Below are 6,716 nucleotides of genomic sequence, written 5' to 3' on the forward strand. Positions count from 1 at the left end.
CTGAGTAGCTAAGATTATAGTCATGAACCACCAACCCCTAGCTTAAAAGAACCCTTTTTAATGGTGACAATATTCAGATTAAATAGGGCTCAAACTTGCATTTGGGTTTAGCCTTTGAAATTTCAGAACATGCCCTGCTATTTACCACTGGTTTCCAATGGCTTTTTTTTTTTTTTTTTTTTTTTGTCAGTCGTGAGGCCTGAACTCTGGGTCTGGGCCCTGACCCTCAGCTCTTCAGCTCAAGGCTAGTGCTCTACCACTTGAGCCACAGCGCCACTTCTGGCTTTCTCTGCTTATGTGGTGCTGAGGAATTGAGCCCAGGGTCATGTGAGACAAGCACTTTACCATTGAGCCACCTTCCCAGCCCCCAAATGGCTACCTTTAAACAGCTAAAGCATATAATAAAAACAGCAAAAATATATATTAAAAATTACTTATTTCTCTCTATGCTGACTTTACCTGTGGCAATTAATTATTGTCACTTTTCCGTTGCCATTTCAGTATCCAATTATCACCATTGCATTTAGGTTGCATAACTGAATGCTGACAGTCCTCACCATAACTTGTTCTATAGAGGATAGTCACAAAGCCATTCGAGGATGCTGCTGCGCCCTCCAGACTTATTACTTGTGGTCATAGTGAGAGTTTTATTCTCTGGATCCTCTCAAATACATTCTAACACTCCAGTCATCTAGCCGTTGCAAGCCTTCAGAGTCCTTACACTCTACCTACTCAGTTCTAGTCCTTTTCGAGCCTTGTTAACCCCAAGCTGCATCATGAAACACAAAATCCCTGCATTAGTGGATTTAGGACTAGCTCAACCCAACTTTGTGTTTCCTCCTCCATTATTTCAAAACTTTGGCATCAAGTTCCACATAGATTCCTAAAATGTCTGTCTGTGGAGAAAAAAAAGTGGAGAAAAAAATGTACAGTTCTTCTGGACTGTAGCACACCTCCTCCTGGATTGTACTTTGCACCTCCCATTTGGGGCCTCCTGGGACTTCAGTCCATTCTATATTACAGGTCTAGAAGCAGAGAAGGGTGGTGGGACCCTCCTGTGGGGCAGGGCCAGTCCTTCCCACACGGCAGCTCCTTGGGGGATGGGGGGAGAGGGGCACTGTTCCAATTTCTCCTAGCAAAGATGGGGTGGGATGAATGTGTCCAGTGGCAAAGAACATGACTTAGAATTGCTCAAGTGCAAGGTTCCAGGCTTTACCAGCATCTTACCATTCATTCTCATCCTTATTTTCCCCACCCTATTTCTTCCCAACCAAGAGCCCCATTTAACAACAGACACCCTACCAAATTTGAGGATGTGGTTTGCATTGCAATTCAGCCATTGGCAGGATGAGTTTGGATTTGGTGTTCAGCAATCTCAGCTCTGCAGCTATACGAGTTAATTTCAGGGCCAGGTCTTGAATTAGAAATTTGAATCCCTGTCCAAATCTCTTCTTTCAGATTGGAGCAACAGCCAATCTCATTATACTGGCTGTGGTGACAAGACTGTCTTCAGTATTAGTACCAGATGGGCTCCCTGGGAACCTTGTCTTTTGTATGGTGTACATATGTGGGGTATCTCTATCCATAAATCATACAAGGACTATGAATTTTTCTTAGTACAAGAAAAGGGAGTCATACAAGGACTATGAATTTTTCTTAGTACAAGAAATAAAGTCAAGAACACCTTTTTAAGAGTTGGGAGGAGGATGTTAAAGGGAAGAGCATAGAAAAATGGAGAGAAGACACGCCAGTGAATACAATAATAAATTCTATGTATGTTTGTGAAAATGGAACTTGAGGGGATATGGATGCATGGGGTTGGGAGAGATGGGAGAGAATGATGGAAGGGGTGATATTGATTAAGATGCATTGTATTCATAAATTGTTATGTTTAATTGAGAGGCTCATTTGTAGGAAGCCCAGAATAAATTTAGAAAATTCATTCTGAAGATTCTGTTCTTCTGGGACCTCTTCATTCTTTTTCTTTTCTTTGTTCCAGTCTTGGGACTTGAATTCAGGGCCTGGGCACTGTCCCTAAGCTATTTTTGCTCCAGGATACTAATCTACCACTTGAGCCATGGTTCCACTTCTGTCTTTTCAATGGTTAATTGGAAATAGGAGTCTCATGAACTCCTTGCTAGGCTGGCCTTGAATGGCAATCCTCAGATCTCAGCCTCTGAGTAGTTAGGATTACAAGTGTGAGCCACCAGTGCCTAGCTCATGACCTCTTTATTCTTGGTACTAAAATGTCATTCAAGGTTTTTCAGAGAAACAAAAGCAGTAGAATGAGCGTGTGTTCATAATTTTTATTTATCGATTTACCACCTATCTATATGGATTTATTTTAAGGAATTCATGTATGACAATCAGATGTGAAATCTGTAGGGCACACTGACATCTTGGAGCCCAGTGACAAGTTGATGTTGCATTCACCCCCCCTTTTAAATGTGATATTGGGGGTCTACTAAGACTGTGTGCTTATTAGCCAGGCATTCTACCACTTGAGCCACACACCCAGCCCTTTTGGTTTTAGTTAGTTTGGGGATAAGGTGTCATTTGTCTTCACCCAGCCTGGAATGAAGCGTGATTCTCCTCTTTTGGATATTTGCATAGCTGGGAACATAAACCTATAACATCATGCCCAGTAATTGGTTGATAGAGGGTCTCACTAACCATTTGACCATGCTGGCCTCAAAAGCATGAGTCTCCTAATTGCTGCCTTCCAAGTAGTTGGGAATCACAGGCATAAGCCACCATGCCCTGGTAATGTTGCATGTTTGAGTAAGGCAGAAACTTTTTGTTTTTTAATTCCAGGCTTTTCTCTCAAGATCTACAACTGATTGGAAGAAGCCGACTCACATGATGGAGGATAATACGCTTTATTTGAAATCTATCTATTTCAATATTAAGCAAGGCTAAAAAATACCTTCAGGCAACTCTTAGACTGATATTTGACCAAAATCCACATAAAAAATTACAAAGATGTATGTATTTAGTCACAATTTATGTTTTTTTTTTTGGTCTGTCGTGGGTCATGGAGCCTGAACTCTGGGTCTGGGCACCATCTCTGAGCTCTTCAGCTCAAGGTTAGCCCTCTAGCACTTGAGCCACAGTGCCACTTCCGGCTTTTTCTGCTTATGTGGTGCTGAGGAATCGAACCCAGGGCCACATGCATGCAAGGCAAGCATTCTTACCACTGAGCCACCTTCCCAGCCCACAATTTATCATTTGTATATAAATTCTGGGAATTCAAATTCAAATTCTGTGATAAGACTTTTTTCCCCCTTTTGTTGCCAGTCCTGGGGCTTGGACTCAGGGCCTTGGCACTCTCCCTGAGCTCTTTTGCTCAAGGCTAGTGTTCCACTACTTGAGCTACAGCTCTTCTGGCTTGTTAGTGGTTAATTTGAAATACAAATCTCATTGACCTTCCTGGCTGTGCTGTTTTAAACCAAAATCTTCAGGGATCAGCCTCCTGAGTAGCTAAGATTACAGTTGTGGGGCAGCAGTGCATAGTCTGTGATTAGCTTTATCACATTGTTTTCCCTATTAAATTATACATTTCAATATAGTAGATACAAATCACTTACTGGAAATACAATTTAAATAATTTCCTCATTCTGTTTTCTTTTTACTTTATTAGTTGATATTATTTGCAGCATATTTTCATGAGTTATTATTTTAAAAAAAATCTAGCCAGGTGCCATTGGCTTGTGCCTATAATCCTAGCTACTCAGGAAGCTGAGGTCTGAGACTTGAGGTTCGAAGCCTGCCCAGGCAGGATCATCCATGAGGCTCTGCTCTCCAATAAACTACTCAGAGAAGGCCAGAAGTGGCAGGGTGTCAAGTGGTTGAGAGCTAGCCTTGAGCAGAAGAAACTCAAGGACAATATTCAGGCCCTGAATTCAAGACCTAGGACTGGGAAAACATACAAACAAATAAATAAAAAGTCTATAATGTTTTGCTTAACAAATAGTTTCCTAACCCAAGATTCTCTCTCTCTCTCTCTCTCTCTCTCTCTCTCTCTCTCTCTCTCTCTCTCTCATATCTATCTATCTATCTATCTATCTATCTATCTATCTATCTATCTATCTATCTATCTATCTATCTATCTATTTATATCTATATAGTGCTGGTTCAGGGGCTTAAACTCAGGGCCTGGGCTCTGTCCCTGAGTTTTTTTTGCTCAATGCCATTCTACCACTTGAGCCACGGCTCTATTTCTGGCTTTTTAAAGTGACTAAACCGTATATAAGTTTCATGGACTTTACTTCCTGGGATGGCTTTGAACTGCAGTCCTCAGCTTACTGCCATCCAGCTGAGTCTTATATTTTTAGCTTCTATATTTTGGGCTATGATCAACTTTGAGTTTAATTTTGCATATGGTATAAGATAGAGTATCCAACTTTTTTCTTTGTATATGAATATTCAAAGTTTGCTGTAAAGGTTATTTCTTCCCTATTATTTTTTGGCATCTTTAGTAATCAATTGACATAAGAGGTAGGGCTCATATATGAATTCTTAACTATTTTCCAGTGACCTTGTATGCCTGTGTGTGTGGTTTTGTGGACAAGGAAAAGACAGAGCCACAAGATGGCAGTATTGTGCCCGAGCTCTCAGTGATAAGCTTAAAATGGTTGTGTCTCTCAAAGGAGAGCTTCCCAAGATAATGGAGCAGGGCCAATAGCCAGAAGGGGAAGGAGAGAAAGAGAATTCCCAGAGAAGGAAAGAATTAGAGAGTCAATGTTGCTCAACAGCCAGGTGGGGAATTTCTGGGTCAGAGAGCTCCAAAGGCAGCAGTGGGTTTTAAAGATCTTTTAATTGTTAAGCATTTGACATCATCTGATTAAAACATGTCTTTGATCTATGTTCAAGATTTTTAAAAAGGGGCTGGGAAGGTGGCTCAGTGGTAGAGCACTTGCTTTGCATGCATGAGGCCCTGGGTTCAATTCCTCAGCACCACATAAGCAGAAAAAAAAAGCCAGAAGTGGCGCTGTGGCTCAAGTGGTAGAAGGCTAGGCCTTGAGCTGAAGAGCTGAGGGACAGTGCCCAGGCCCAGAGTTCAGACCCACAACTGAACCCCCCCCCCAAAAAAGAAAATAGCAAGCAAGAAAAAAAAACCACTTGTGTCCCTGTCTTAGGGTTCATTCCACTTAACATCATCTTATATGTCCATGTATACATAGATTTTGATCTTTTCTGCTTGTCCTAGACATATACTACTTATTGCAAATAAGGGAAACCATGGGACCTATGCTTCTTTGGGCCTGGCTTACTTCACTTCATATAATTTTTTCCAAGTCTTTCCATTTCCTAACAAATGCAGTGATGTCATTCTTTCTGATGGAGGCATAGAATTCCATTGTGTATATATACCACATTTTCTTGATCCATTCATCTACTGAGGGGCATCTGGGTTGGTTCCATATCTTAGCTATGGTAAATAATGTTGCAATAAACATAGACATGCTGGTAGCTTTAGTGTGGCCTTGTTTGTGATCATTTGGGTAAATGCCCAAAAGTGGGATTGCTGGGTCATAGGGGAGTTCTATGTGGAGTTATTTGAGGAACCTCCATACTACTTTCCAAAGTGGTTGAACAAGTTTACACTCCCACCAGCAATGCTGTAGGGTTCCCTTTTGGCCACATCCCTCCAGCATCTGTTGTTATGAGAGTTCTTGATTATAGCCATTCTAACTGGGGTGAGGTAGAATCTCAATGTTGTTTTGATTTGCATTTCTTTTATGGCTAGAGAGGTTGAGCATTTCTTCATGTGTCTATTGGCCATTCTTATTTCCTCTTCAGAGAAGTTTTTTTCTTTTTTTTTTTTTTGGGTCTGGTCGTGGGGCCTGAACTCTGTGCCTGGGCGCTGTCCCTCAGCTCTTCAGCTCAAGGCGAGCACTCTACCACTTGAGCCACAGTGCCACTTCCGGCTTTTTTCTTTTTGCTTATGTGGTGCTGAGGAATCAAACCCAGGTCCTCAGGCATGCAAGGCAAGTGCTCTACCACTGAGCCAACTTCCCAGCCCAGTGAAGTTTTTCTTTAAGTCTTTAGCCCACTTATTTATTGGACAGTTGTTTCTTTGAGGCTATTGTTTTTAACGTATTTATAATGTACTGTATGATTTTTTTGTATCTTTTTTTTGTTTTCCCTCCATGGTATAATCCCTGTTTTCACTGTATTTGATTCTGGTGCCCTGAATCTTGTATATACACTTTTCTAATTTGGGAAGGGGAAGGGAAAAAACAAAATGCTTAAATAGGGATACAGGTTGACCATTGTAACAATGAGATGTGCAAGACACTATGTTGAAAATGAACTTTACAACTTATGGGAGGGAGGGAGGATGGAGTTGGGAAGGTGGGGAGGAAAGGGATGGTAGGGGAAAAACAAAGGAGGAGATAACAAAGCCTGATAGGATTACCTTACTCATGTAACTGTAACCCCTCTGTACACTATTTTTACAATAAAAATGTATTAAAAAAGATTATTAGCTGCATAAACAGTTGAGGTTTGGCACCAGTGATTTTGAGCTAGTATTCCTAGAATGCTGTGAAGAGCTAAATATCATAGGGACCAAGAGAAGACCATTTATATAGTATGATTAGTGTCACAATTTATGTACTACTACCTTGATTACTGTGGTTATCATAGTAAGGTTTCTACTTTTTTTTGTGCAGGTTTGGGAGCTGAAACTCAAGGCTGGGTGCTGTCTCTGA

This window comes from Dipodomys merriami, unplaced genomic scaffold (assembly GCF_024711535.1).
Source record: "Dipodomys merriami isolate MVZ:Mamm:240054 unplaced genomic scaffold, mDipMer1.0.p SCAF_2, whole genome shotgun sequence".
Lineage (NCBI taxonomy): Eukaryota > Metazoa > Chordata > Mammalia > Rodentia > Heteromyidae > Dipodomys > Dipodomys merriami.